The following is a 15567-nucleotide window of genomic DNA, read 5'->3' as shown; positions in this document are numbered from 1 at the left end:
ACAATATTTTAATGACCGTGACTAAATATGCCTAAATACACGGCACACACATACACGCATATAGAGGGTCGCTCTTTACGGTATTACGTTTGAAACAAAACCACATACGTTTGGTCTTCTTGTTGCTCGTTGCTCTTTACGGTACTACGTATAGAATAAAACCCTACACAACTAAAGCAATCTGCTTGCATAATTCTTTACTTATACGTAGTCAGCTACTAAGTAAGCTGCTTGAGCGAGAAGGAAAGCTGCTTACTCATTTACTGACTACAAGAAAATTTCACCTAGTGAGCAAGGAGGTAAGCAGCTTACTGTGTTACTTTTTCGATCATTGGAAAAAATTGAAGTATAATATCAAAATAAGAGAAAAATCGAAAAAAGAAATGTGAAAGCTGCTTACTCACTTACTGACTACGAGAAATAATTTAGAAAACGCTTTTACTTAGTGAGGAAGGAGGTAATCTGATCACTCATTTACTGACTACGAGAAATTATTTAGAAAACGCGATTATACTTAGTGAGCGAGAAGGAAATCTGCTTACTCATTTACTGTGAAAAAATTACCATCACTACTGTCCGAGTTTTCTTCTATATAGTCCGGGTTTTCCTGACCCTCCTGCTGCAGATGCTGAGGAGCTGCAACAACTATCAGGGGGACGGCAGGAGCTGCATCAATCAGCAGGGGGACGCCATTGTTGTCTGCTTCCGAGGCTGAAGCAGCACTGTCTCCTTCATAAAACAAAAAAAAAAAAACGTTTATACAATATGACTTGGAACCTTGAAGACCAATTTTCTGAAACTTACCAGATTGATCTACTGCAAAGGATGATGCTCCAGATGCATTATAAGTCAACATTCGATCTAACTCAACCACTACTGCTGCCCTGGGTTCTGCTTCCGGAGGAGACGGATACAAATCCGCCATCTCCCTGTAGACATTTTCCTCTTCACGCTCACGTTCCTCTAAAAAAAAAGAAAAAAAAATTAAAACATATTCCTGAAATGGTGTACATACAGCAGGATTTTAAAATCTGGAAGTATTACCACAAAGTAGGGCTATGCGTTCTCGTTCGACCTCGTCTCGTAGGCGTTCAGCCCGAAGATCCCCTAAAAAAAAAAAAAAAAATTGAAAAACGTAATCTGCAAGAAACTGATGACCTGAGCTGCCTCTGTTATGAGCAAAAATGTATATTGATTTTGTTCTGTAAATCAGTGGCAAATGCCAAGGTTGGTGAACTAAAATTGAATGAGTTTTGTGAGATTGCTCAGGAATGTAAAATAGATAAATATTATAAATTAAACAAAAATGAATTATTAAAATATATTTTTTGTTCATCATGAAATTGATTTTTGATATTCAAGATCCTTGAGGGGTTTAATTTGGTGCAGGAGATGCCTTAAATTTTCGGTTGAAATGCATTGTAGAAAATAACGTGGTAGGCAGCTTGCGGAGGTGTTCGAAATTGATGTGGAAGCGGCAGTCGACACAACGGCGATAGGCGGAAGGATGGATGGCATAGAGATCACAAAAATTTTCAAACATATCTATCACCTAAAAAAATGTTCATTTACCTATTTTTGGCTCGGATAGTTGATCATGGCTGGAAATATTCTCTGGAGACTGGAACTCTACATCCACTGTATCGTCATCATTACCATTCACGAATTCTAGGTCTTCCACCCCATCATCATTATCATCTTCATCCATTGAAATGTTGGGATCATCATCATCCATTGATATGTTTTGATTATGTCTGTATTGTCTGTTTCTTGATATTGTAATTTGCCCATGGGATTTTTAGCTCCTCATTACTTGACCAATCCTCAAAAAGGTCCCTTACACCACTCATTTCTTTGTTTAAAATAAAACAAATACAAAAAAAAACAATTCTAAACACTACGAAAAAAACAGGGAATTGAGAAATTAACAAAAAATAAATAAATAAATTAAAACGAACACCAAAAATCGTAATAGAAACAAAAAAATAAAAGTAATCACGCGAGCAAATTGCAAAGAAAAATCACCACAGTTGCTAAAATTCTCCTTTAGGACAGAATAAGTACCAAAAACACACAAATACTGATTTTCAAATGTTTCAAAATCCTAGTTATATAAGTACTACAACCACAAACATTTCAGTCTAAAGACAGTAGTTTTATTCATTATTGTTACCAGATGAACATTTCTGAACACTTACAAATCAAATATTAATGATATGTACCTACATATTTGAATACATACATATGTCAATATACCTACCAGGTGTAAAGCGAATGCGTCGTGTAGTTGTGTGGTCCTTCAGCACACACATCCCTGAAAACAAATAAATTCGTTTACCTGGTGTGTAGGAATTTTCCCCAAAACGCTTATTGTTTTCCGCGTGTTGTTGGTGGCAGGTTTTAGGGTAGGAGAGGAGCAAAGACATGCATTGTGTTGAAAATTTCACGTTTTAAATAGGTAAATCGTAATTTTCACGATGAAGACTTTTCCGAATGTAAAAAATTTTACCAGAATTTGAAAGAGGATAGAATTGTCTATCAGATGGCACCAATTTCTTAAATATCGGACATTTTACAGGAGTTCGGAAGAATGAATTTGGCTAAAATTTCTCCAAACTTCCAAAGTGTCTGCCTACTAAGTATATTGAAATTTCGTTATGTTCGGAACTGTACGTCCAGCAGCAAAAAATTTGGCCCAATCGTATGCGGGTACAAAAGAGACGCCATCTTCTGTGCCGACAATGATCGGAACAATGGATTTCTTTTCCGGCGTTGCGTTGACTGCTATTTCCGCCAAGTCTTTACAACAATGCGCCGAAGACGTTGCCAGTTTGCGTTTAAACAATCCAAAGTACATATCTGGCGCAAATTTGGTGTGTCCCATCGGCATGAACGAGATTTATGTTAATGAAAAGCGACGTATGTAAATTTGCCTCCTATCTTATTAATCTCATGGACTGCAGCAGTCAATATTCCTTCTGAGAATTTATTCAATAAAATTTTCCAAATTTGGGTGGAGTCACGTCATCGTACGCGCCTGCTTCTTGCAGTCCCATTCTATAAGATCGCCATAAGAAAACACTAAAAAAAAGTATACTTAAACTAAAAAATACATAGGTATCATCCAACATTCGGAATGAACCATAGAAACCCTGGTTTCTACTATCCCATTGTTAATAATACAAAAACGATACTTTGCAGTATTAAAAAATTGAAAATTCATATAATATGGTAGGCACCGAAAAATAAATGAATGGAATGGTACAAAAAACAAATGAATGGACCAAGCGGATAATCATTTCAATCAGCATCCAAAGTACCATTATCCCATCATTCCCCCCCCCCCAAAAAAAATTGCCACCATCATTAACCAGACAATAATAAACATTAACAATAAACTTCCTACCACCAAATAATACGATGCATAGATTTGGCACTCCCACTTCTCAATGATTATAGGATTATTTTTCAGATCATGAAGTGATTGTATTTTTGATTGAATATTTTGATATCTCATATCCATTGAGAAGTATGGTCTTTCTAGCAGCGAGGACAACAAACTATGGTAAAAACACTCATGTATGTATTTCAAGTATCAAGGGCATTAGACAATGTGTATTTGCTCGAAAAATTCTTTCAGTCATTTGTCTGACTTTACACACATCAGGTGTTGGTTTTCTAAGATAACCTTGGTATTTTTTCTCCGATAATTTACTGAGGTGTATTTTATCTGAAATTTCAATAAACGACTCACATTTACAAGAAACTTTTATATTCTTAATGAGGTGCATCACTACAAATCCAGCCATGACCATTTACAATCCACTTGCACTATGTGACTATGATGTAAACATTGACGAGCATGATCGTGAATTGTATTCATATGCAAACTTGTCAAGAGTTGCATCTGCTGTAGAAGCGCTAGGTCGTTTTCCAGCGCACAAGATTTGTATGTTGTCCAAGGAACAAATTCCCACTGGTACATAAGTATTTTGTGATGATCCAGTAGCCTTGTATAAGACCAAGGAAATGATCTCGTCGTGGGATTGTTATTATAACCACCTCTGCAACATATAGCAGAGAAGAAATTCTATGTCCTCAACTTTACTGCATTACCATTAACGTTATCAGCGAGTTCGACAGCCGGGATTTCGTCTTCGGCTGGAGGTTGGCCGCATTGGAAAATTCTACCGTGTATCGGAAGGTTTACAACGTTAACGACGGCATTCTCGACTACCATCGCGTTACGTCCGAGTCCAGATGGGCCAGGCTGATCGTCTCGAGCATTCATCATTTCGTCTGCAATTCGAATACGTTTATAATTAGAATAAGTATCTTCATCATCGGAGTCAAACAATGGATGCTTAAGATTAAGTGTGTTAATAGGTAAATGATTCATACTTTGACGAGCAATTGTTGATTCTAAAGTCGAAATTCGTAAGTTCGCTTCATTTAGGTCCATTTGCACCGCAACCATCGCCATATTACGTTCGTTCAGTTGTTCTTCGAGGTTAGAAATAGCGAGTTGACGTTGACCGAGTTCGAGGTTGAGATCAGCAATTCGACTCTCGTAGCGACTATGATCACAGTCAGGGTTGGCAAGTAGACTATATAGTCTACTTTACATGCTTTGTCTACGTGTAAACAACGTTGATGTAGACAACGATAGTTTACATGTAGACTATGTAGACAATGTAAACTATGTAAACTACAAAGTAAAACTTTTTTTCTATTTTAAAATAACAAAAAAGGGAAAGGAAAATGCATTTTCTAGTTCTTTTTGAGTACTTTTTCTTCATTTTAACACATTTTTAATTCTTGATAACGCATTTCTTTTTACTTTGATGGAGTTGAAAATGAAAAAGTTAATGTGCAACACTGGAAAAAAATCTTATTATTTTAACTATTGACAAAAAGTTACAATAAAAAACAGTTCGAATCAATTCAATAATCGTCACATTGATTCTTATCTACAATTTTCAAATTGTAGTACACATGTACCAACTTCATACTTCGATCAAATGATAACCGGTTTCGAATAGGATTATGAATAAATGACCAATTTGAAAAAACTCGTTCCAATTGAGCACTGGATGCAGGAATTTTGGATAACTTTAACCCCAACTTGGCCAGATTTGGGTGTTCTTCTCCCACAAGTGTCCAGAATGTCCTTGGACTGTCGGTGCACTTCTTCTCAAAAAGCATTTTGAAAATACCACGTTTTTCCAAGTAAGTTGCGTATGATGTCAAACCATCAGCATCAAGGTTCTCAATAATAAAAGTTTTTCCAATTTGATACTGCTCTTTCGTTAATTTTTGAGGAGCATCTTCAAAAAATTTAGGGTCCAACATAAACGCCGCTAAACCTACATCTGTAATGGCCATTTTTTTTCGCTCAGTATAACATTTTTCAAATTTCGGATCTGGGCATTTCAAGTCAAGCCATAACTCTATGATTTCACCGAGAGTTGTTGACGAATGTTGAGCTTTATTCACAAGTTGGCAGATGGGATCTGAAATTTGAATGCTTTCTTCTACTTCTTTTAAAAATTCTTCATCAACGAGATAACTTTTTACATCTTGTTTGACATTTTTTTTCACTGCAGCATTTTTAAGACACAATTCGGACATTTTTTCGCAATTGTTCAATAATGATATGTATGCGTCACGATTACTACACCATCGAGTATCGCCAGGTAAAACTACTCGAGTACCTCCAGCTTCTGTTAGATATTTTTCATTATCAGTTCGTTTAAACTCTTTCAGTACAGCCACAACTTTAGTATTCAATGTATCATCCAACACATCTTTGGCTAAAAGATTTGCAGTGTGGCTGGAACATGTATTACTCCACATTCCAAGATCAGAATCAGAGGTCAAATCCTTGCCCATTTTAAGCATATTTTTAGCATTATCTGAAACTACACAGTATACATCTGAGTTGTATTTTTCTTTACAAACGTCTCTAGATGCTTTCACAATTTCTGCTAATCGACTTCCAGTTTCTGATTCTCCTGATAAATCAACAGCCTGAACAAATTTTCTCTCAGCGTTAGCATTATGCAACATTGTAACTACGTTCTTAGTGTTACTTGATGAATTTTTCCAACCATCAATTAGTAAAACTCCCTCAGTGGGATGTATTGAAGCATCTCTGGAGATACATTTTTCATAAGCTTCGTCCAAAAGTGTTGATGCAACCCGTTTTCTGGTTGGTGGAGTATAAGCCGGTCGAAGTGCTTTTAAAAAGCTTTTAAAATGATCAGATTCCACAACACGGAATGGTATGTTGCAGCCATAAAAGAATTCGGCCAATTTTGAATCTATTAACGCTTTCTCTTTAGGGCTAATTTTATCAAAAAAATTATTCACGTTTGATTGCTTTTTTTCCTTTTTCCGTTGATCATTCAGAGGTGACGATGATGACATACAAGAATACGACGATAATGAGGAAACGCTGCTACTCCTACTTTGTTTTGCACCAGCTGTATTTAGAGATGATGATGACGTCGATGACATACTCAAAGAATCACGGCGAGAATCATTATGACTTTGTTTCTCTAATGTTCGAGATTCATTGGATTGAGAATGTTCGTGAGATTTGAACAATGGAAACAATTTTTGCACTCCTTGTTCTGTGGAGCTGGAGTTTCCCAAAGAAATTCCCTGATTGATTGAAAAATTGCCATTGGTTGAATTACTCTGTAAAAAAAAAAGTGAAATTTCACATTTATTACCCCTATCCGAAGTGATTTCAAGTAGGTAACTGAACTAAATATCGAACGATTCGTACCTCACAAGGAATTTGAGGATCAATTGTGTGGCGATCATCATCATTATTCACAGCCAAAACACGATATGGCATTTCTGGTGGAAAAGTATTGTACAAATTGGTTTCTACATCCGCATCAATATCTAATATTATGTCTGTCGAAGGATGTGGAAGCGCAGAATCGACCGAATCATTGTTATCAGCGTTGGGAATCAAATTTGTATCTTTTGTAGAACGTTTTTTGTGGTGCCGATTAAGGGATCCAAAATCATTCGACGTAGCACTAGCACTGCGTTTTGTAGCTGTGGTTCTTGCATTCGATTGAACAGTACTAGTAGGAATGCTTTCTGGGTCGGATTCATCGTGTAAAGTTATATCACTAACGTCACTTCCACTGTCATTTTGTGACGAATTTTTTTTACATACCGATCTGAAAATGAAAATAGGAACAAGTTTTGAACATTTGAACGTGATTCTGATAGTTTATAATTATGACTTTTGAGAAGTGTCATGTAACTGGTTGTAAATTTATAAGTTCATAACTTCATAATAAAGGTAATGATAATCAATATGCAATACGTTTCATCTATTGAAGAACAAAATTGACCCGTGTTACTTATGGTATTGTTGTACCTATCTTTTGTATGTACTTATTGCAATTTGCATGTAAAAACTCATTGTACTTACCTATGGCTTTTCAAACGAGTTGCAGCCGTATTTTTTAAAACATGTTGGCAATACAAACAGAATGCAGCGTATTTTTTCCTATTTCCGATGCTTGCATTTTCCACAATTAGTTTGAAATCCAATTTTTCAAAGGCATCATTTTTAGGTCGCGGCATATTTTACAGGATACATCAACTTTATGAGAAATTAAAATTGTCAAAATGATTCAAATTGTCACAATAGTTCAAATTGTCAAGTTAATTCAATGCAGAAAAAGATACAAGTGTAGAATAGAGTAGAGCAGAACTGATAAAATAAAGGTGATAGGATGGCGATAGTGATAAAAACACGCATTCCCACTTCGAAAATGACGTAGATTACATGTAGTCTACATGAAGTCTACATGAAGTCTACTTTACATGAAGTTTACATAGATTACGCAACAAACGTAGACTATGTAGACAAAGATAGTCTACGCGTAGAGAACCAACCCTGATCACAGTTAATGCCAATAGGGCCGAAACGAAAGTCAGCAGCTTCAACATCACCAAGACGGAGTAATTCCTCGCAGCGCAGACCCAAGCAGCGCAGACCCAAGCAACGTACCTCCAGTTCGACAGAAGCTCCATCGGGAGTTTTACCAACGAGTAACACAGACATACACTGTTTGTGGTAATAATGGGTACAAGCGTCGGATCGAACGATACGGTCTGAGACCTCGAAGGCCTTTTTGCAAAATTCACAAGCAATCACCTGCGCCATCCTGGAATAAATATGAATTATTTTAATATCATCCAGGTAATATGTAGGTTTGAATTTAGAATAATGTTTATGGCGATCGTCGAGTATTCGACGGAATGGAAAATTGAATGTGAGGAAAGATGAAGATTCGTAAGGTAATAATCGTGTAGTAAATATGCATCTGTCGTTATTCATGATTATAATTTGAGAGACAATTTTACCTTTTACGTCGTTCTTTGAGTAATAGTCGTAGATTTCGGAAGTCTGCTATGACTTCGTCGACAAAATTCTGTTCTTGTTGGTTAAGCGCAATTTTGGCAAACATCGAAACGAATGAAAAGTAATAAAAAGTTGATAATAGTTAATGAAAAAAATTGATAAAACATAATTAAAAAAGTCGATAAAATGTAACTATAAACTTAACTTTAGATTGAAAAATTTAATAAAAGAACACATGCATTCAAGTAGCCAGTACCTAGGTATAAAACTTGGATTTGATAAAATATGGTAATTGAAAAAGAAAACAAAAGAAAACACGCATTAAAGTCCCTATAAAACTTCGGTTTGATAAAATGATTAATTAGTAGGGATATAATATAAAAATCAACTTTGATAAAAAAAAAAAAAAAACTTATTCTAAATATTCAATTTCTTTCAGCAATCGAATTCATTTGACATTGAGTCTTTCTTGTTCGTTGTCAAGTTCTTGTAAATCACTCCAAGCAATTGGGCTTTGAAATACTTGCTCGGACTGTCTTGAGTAATTACAGATAAATCAAACTTTGTGACAACCTCGTCTAATGAAACCCATTTTTCTACATAATTTGTGTGTCCTCTCACACTCTGGGTTGATTTTGACAGTCGTTGATTTGCTAATATTAATCCTATGTGATCCTTTGAAATAACTCAATTTTTTCTGAAAATGTTTCATTTTAATTGAATCTCATTTATTATTTGAGCTTATAATTAGATTATCACTAGATGTCGTTGTAAAATAGTTACCTACTTTGGTAAAGTTTTAGTACTTCTTTGTACACTATGTTACTTGTTTCATTTTCACCATTAATGTAAAGATGTTCAGCTTCACTGACATGTGATGCTGCGAAGATGGAATTAATGGAATTCGCAGAAGTAATACTGTTTCGCCAGCGCATTTTCCAGTCATTATTTCCCCAGGTTTTCTCATGTTTGATTTATGGTTAATGGTGTTGATGATGATGCCGATGGTCGTAAAAAAATATCCTTTGCACAAATAAATGGACATTTACTCCTCCTACAGCCTACATAGATGTAAGTACATTAAGCGATATGGGAGTTCAACTAGATAAAATAGGTACTTCTGTCATTAATTCTTTTTTTTTCGTTTTGAGTGAACAAATGTAGTACACATCGGTAATGAATTCGATTTCATTAGGGTTAAAATTTGAAAGATCAGATCCTTCTCTTTCAATACTATTGAGACACGCTTTGGACAAGTTGACGGCCACATCTTCAAATTTCAATAATGATGTTACATCGATAAACATAAAATAACATTTTCAAAAATTACACGTTCATAATCTGGGATTAAAATTACTCAAAAATTGTAGTCCTTACACTCCGTAATTAAAATGATGAACTTCATCTACATACCTTAGTATTTTTTTAAAAGGAAGAATTCTTTGATGAGAAATTCAGGAGTGTGCTGAGTTGTCTGTGAAGAAATTTCAGATGTGTGATGATCACTGGTTATGTCATCTCCATTCAGAGAGACTGTGAAGGTGAGAGAAAAAAGAAAGCAGTTCCTAGCTGGTGAAACGAGAGTAGAAAACAAGGAGGTAGGGGGTGGCAACGAACTGGTCCAGTAACAATTGTTCATTTGTTTGCGAACACAGTGGAATTCTTGACATTGCTCGTCAAAAATTTTGGTCAGAAAAAAAAAGTTCTGTAAATTTTAATGAAATTAAAACATACCTATTTGTAATTTTTCTCCTCCATGATTGGGTCTGGAGCATGAAGGTTAATCTTCAGATTAGTCAGCAGCCTCTTTATCGAATTGAACGTGCGGCGTTGGTCACTGGGCACTTTGGCAACTGGTAAAGCGGCCAATTCGTCGACATAACCATGAGTAAGACGAGTCACATGAAAGGGCTGAGCTTGGACTAACAAGCTCAGAGATTTGAGTTCAGCGCCTCCTCCTCCTCTTCTTCTTTGAAGAGTCACCCAGCTGTTCCTCAGTACTTGAATAGCTGACAGATTGTTTTATTTTCATATTTGTTTATACTACAATGTTGCTTGAGACATTCAGTACCCTTGAATAAACGTCCACAGTCACTACATTTTTAATTTCTGGTATCTGTGCATTCAACCTTTCCATGGCATTGAGTTCATTGGATGGTACATGTATGATCAATTGATCATAATCATGCTCATGTAGGTTTGCTATGAGGTTGTGGAGGGGAGAGCGAGATAGACCTTCTTATGCACCTATTTGGTTGCAAATTATATGGATTCGCGGCCGTGATGATACTTACCCCTGTCCCTGTGGTGGCTCTGTTCGGCAAAACGAGAGAAAAACAACTACATCTTGTCAGGTCTCTATATTTTACAATACTGAGATTCATAGTACAAATATTTGTCCATGTACCTAACCAAACCTTAAACTTTAAAACTACACATATGTTATATTTTTATTACCCTTCAATTCGTCACACTCAAACACCACACAGTCCCTTCTAACTACGCACTGGCGGCACTTCTTTGAAATACCAAGGAATAGGTACCTATATTCCAACACCCTCTCTTATTTCAAAGAATTACTTAGCTTAAATATAAAATACTAAAACAATGCAATAATTTTACCAATAATTTTAAAACCAAAAACCCTCTCTGAATGACAGCTTACTTTTTATAACTCTTGAATCTTCTAAGAAAATACAACTAGGCATAATATTTGACACCTTTATTGGATCGGGATTGACCCAATAAAAACGAAATTTTAATTATTTTAATCGAATTATAATATGATGAAATAAATAAACTCATGTTGTCTTGCATTGTTTATTCTAACTGTTTTTCTAGGCTTTTCAGGATACAAAGTACTGGCTAAATATTACGGAGTCACCCACAATGCCTCGTACACGACAACACCAGTTAATAATTATCATTAAAATTAATGTTTGTTAAACTAAACATAGCATTTTACGAAATAGTTCGAACTTGGTCCTTCCCAAAGGCTTTGTAAAAATGTCGGCTACATTCCTTGCCGACTCTACCTTTTTTATGACCAGTTCATTGCTTAAGATGATTGGATTTTCCGCAACTGTGAGGCATATCGATGGTTGTTATTTTGAAAATTACAGATCTTCTCCCATAAAGTTGGCGTTACTTGTAGTACTTTGTCAATTTCATTTAAAACAATTTCAGTTGTAATTTCCGACACATCTCGATAACTAATGTATATAGGTCTGTCATTATCAGTGCTACTGATGGATAGTCCAACTTTATCAGTTGATTTGCACTTTTTAGTAATATGGTCATTTAAAATTTGAGTAATAGCATTTTTAAAAACATCACAGGCAGTTCTTTTCAATATGACCGTTGACGAGGCGGCTTTAAATTTTTTTGACAAGTGTTCTCCTGCATCTGAAGAACTTCATAATAATCTGTGGGAATTGAAAACAAAAAGAAGCTCAACGATATTGCATAGATGGGGGGGGGGCACCACACACTTCAATACACAATGATAAATCTTGATGCGGCATGATCGGTACAGCCGATGTAACAGATACAGGCACACCAGATGTCACTGGTGGCGGCATGAATAGATAACTGGACAAGTTGCCCACCAATGAAACTGAATTAGAATTCGGATTACAGTTACTTACTGAGCTGCTTACAATCGCTCGCAATTCGTTCTGCATTTGAGTATTCAAGTTGGGATCTCAATAAATTTTGGGAACATTATGTTGGTTCCATTATCTCAACTTTTGCCCTCTTCTTCTTAGTGGAATAACATCGTCGCTGTTTTTCAGCATTTATTTTCTTGTTAGCAGATTGCTTTTTTCAAATTCAAATTCAAATATTTATTGCAGGTCACAGCTTTCGCTGCATTTACAATGTCATATAAAATATAGGTACTAATACAGATAGGTATCAATAACATGTAGCATACAGGCCATTTTTTCAATAATGTTACATACATTTATAGAAGGGTTTAAAATGATAAAAATGATTGAAAATGGAATTAAAAAAAGATAAGAAATACATAAATGAAATAAAATAATGAAAATAAATGAATAAAAAAAGCGAAAAGAAAACAAAGAAAACAAGTAAACTTATTAAACTTCTGCTCGATCTCTTGCCAACATGATACTTTTTGTGTTATTTGAAATTAAATCTGTCTTCTTATTTTCCAAAATAGAATTATAGGAATTGCAAATGGTTAACAAGTCTTCCACCTCTCTAGAACAATAGTTATCTCCCCTCGATCTTTTTTTTTTTTTTTTGAAGATTCTTCAGCAAATGCAGCACTCATCATTATTATTTTTTTACAACGCGGAGAAATAAACAGCACAAATAATAACAAATCCATATGAATGAGGAGTCCATCTTGACCAGAATCGGAGCACGTTACTAATGACGTCATAGCTCAACTTCTCGATGTTTTTTCAGTGTTTTCATTTCACTAGAAGTTGTTTTCATTTATTTATGGGAAAAAGGTCTCTTTTTCTTCTACTTTTTTAGCATAAATAACGAGATAGTGAATTATACATAAATTTTGATGAGGACTTTTCTGAAGTAGAATTGAATTTTTCATTGAATGGTGTAAACAATTTTTGTTTTCGTGTAGAAACAAACGACTTTATGAAGGTATTTTCATTCACGGATTTATGTAAGTACACTTTGAATAATAAGTTCTCGAAATTTTTAGTGAGCACATGAGTGTTTCAAAATGTTCAGAATTTTATTCTGTTCGAAAATCGAAATGTTTTTTTTTTACCCAAAGGCTCACTCAGCGTTTATTGTTCAAAATTCATTAAAGCTCCAAGTTGTGAAAACCAGAGATGCGGAGTAAAAATTGAACGTTGAGCTTTATTGAATTCTGAAAGGTAAACACTATAGCACCTTTGGATAAAAAACTTTTTTGAACAGGATAAAAATGAAATTCTGAATATTTTTGATTTTGGTATTTTAAAACACCAGTGTTTTCATTAAAAATTTCGAGAAATTTCAATTCAATATATGTACTTACATAACAATTTATCCATGAATGAAAATACTATATTATAATATAAAGTCGTTGTTTCAGCAATTCTGCAGGAAAACAAAACAAACCATTCGACGAAAAATTTCATTTTAATTAAGAAAAGTCATCATCGAAATTTACGCAAATTCACTTATTCCATACCAGTAATGATTAATAAAGTCGAAAAACTGAATTTCTCCCTTACAATTACCTGCGAAAACTCGGAAAATGATAAATAAACATCGAGAAATAGTTCTATGACGTCATCAATAAGGTGCTCCGATTCCGGTCAGGATGGACTCCTTTTTATACAATAATTGAAAAAGGATGAAGGTGATATTTTTGCTCCAGTTTGATGATGAAATGTTTACATAACAATGTGTAACCGAGCAGTTATCACCTAACTCTCGTTTTGGATCGCTGGTTACATTTGGCCGGCAGTTAGGGCGCTATCTACAAGTTAAATTTTTACCATTGATTGAAAAATCATTAACTCGTTGGTTAGTGCTGACTGCCGTTTAAATCCAGCTAACCGGCAATTGCAAAACCGGCCCTAAGAATGAAAAAGCGGTTAATTCCTACACAATATTGATAAAATTGTTTAAAATAGTTGTATGTAGTTGGTAAATGAAATGACATTTCTTCAAAATAAGTAATATGGACTACCTCATATTTCGAAGAAATTGAAATTTCCAGCAACTTTCTTGAAAGTTTCCAGAATACATTTAGTTTGAAAATTTATCTCTAAAATTTATTGAAGTAGACCTACATACTACATAAAAAGCGCTACTGTTCAGAATAATCAGAATTATTTTCAATCACTTGTAATAGCTCCTTTCTTACTTTCATCCACTTTGCAGGACCCACCAGCCTCAGATCAGGGATCAAGGACTGTAGGAGGTTTACAATTGCTACTTGATGAGGAGTTTTATTTCTCCAGTCATCTGTTAAAAGCTTTTCAACACACTGCTTCTTTCAAGCAGCCCTGACCCTGATTTGGAGCGGACTTATCACCTTTCGATGTTTTCAGTGGTGTGAGTGATGTGACATACGATCTGAATGAAATAATGAGAATCTCAAATCTCAATTAACGAGAACATAGCTGTTTCATTGCCTCATTTCCACCCACGATTTGCTTTTTAACCATAATATTTTTCAATTATTTTTTCGGAAAGCATTATTTCAACTAACCTCAAATTACAAATGAAATGAAACGAAAGATAAGTTACAGTTTGCTTCGATCTGCGAACTTAAAATTATAAATAAAACGAAAGGTAGAAGTTTGTTTCGAACTGCGAAATTTTCAACCTACTTGTTGTCTACCATGTCGTGTATCTTATGCTTAATCTTCACTTGTAGGGTTTTCTGATCGAGGCACATCCCGATACAAACGCATTTCTCGACGCGGTCATGTTCGACGAAGACATTGTAGTATCGTTTAGACATAATTTGTTCGATGGCTTCGTCTGGAGTGGTCTCGTCAGTCTTCAATTCAATAACGAATCCAACACGCTCCTTTTTAAAACACAAATCTAGCTTTTTCGAGCGTCTGCCGTCTTGCTTCAACATAACAGGACGTTGAAATGTTGGTTGAAATGTTGTTTTTAGTAAAATAGCGAAGACTAAGCGTTCAAACGTCGGTTCATTAATACGTTCACGATCAAGGTATTTTTCACCTTTAGTAAACCATCAGAAAACACAATCATTCTGCATTACATATTGTACAAAATTCTGTAAGTACATATGTATAAATTAAAGACAGAATCAACAGAAAGTTTCAATGAATCTGCCGAAACAGAATACTAATAGTGTCATTAGTTCGTGATCCTTGCAGTGCTTAACAGTTTTTTTTTTTTTGAGATGTAAAATCCAAAGGCTGCCTTATCCTTTGTTTTTTTTTCAGATTTTTGCCCTTCTTCAAAATAATACGTAAATTAATAGTGCTAATTCAACTTCAAAGAAGTAGATGCTGATATAGTAAAGTCAGATTCGTAGATGCCATATCAAGTCTTTGAAAATGTTGCTCCTATTTGATCATGTTTGGAAAGATGAGGTGAGGTTTACTTTCATTTTTTATACTCACTGATGCAGATTCACATATTATTTCTTAGGTCTGTGTACTTTTTGCCTGTGGATATGCTTATAATATTTTGTTCACGCA

General features: G+C 34.9%; 1 long non-coding RNA gene across 1 annotated transcript in view; it reads left to right on the top strand.

Moving 5' to 3' along the window:
* LOC135841562 (uncharacterized) overlaps window positions 1-15567 on the top strand; it is a 123569-nt gene that overhangs the window by 100424 nt on the left and 7578 nt on the right. The window contains exon 4 of the long non-coding RNA XR_010557943.1: window positions 15310-15459. This is a non-coding gene — a long non-coding RNA (uncharacterized LOC135841562). The remainder of the gene's footprint in view (window positions 1-15309; window positions 15460-15567) is intronic.

This window comes from Planococcus citri, chromosome 3 (genome assembly GCF_950023065.1).
Source record: "Planococcus citri chromosome 3, ihPlaCitr1.1, whole genome shotgun sequence".
Lineage (NCBI taxonomy): Eukaryota > Metazoa > Arthropoda > Insecta > Hemiptera > Pseudococcidae > Planococcus > Planococcus citri.
This window is presented reverse-complemented; position numbering and strand designations above follow the sequence as displayed.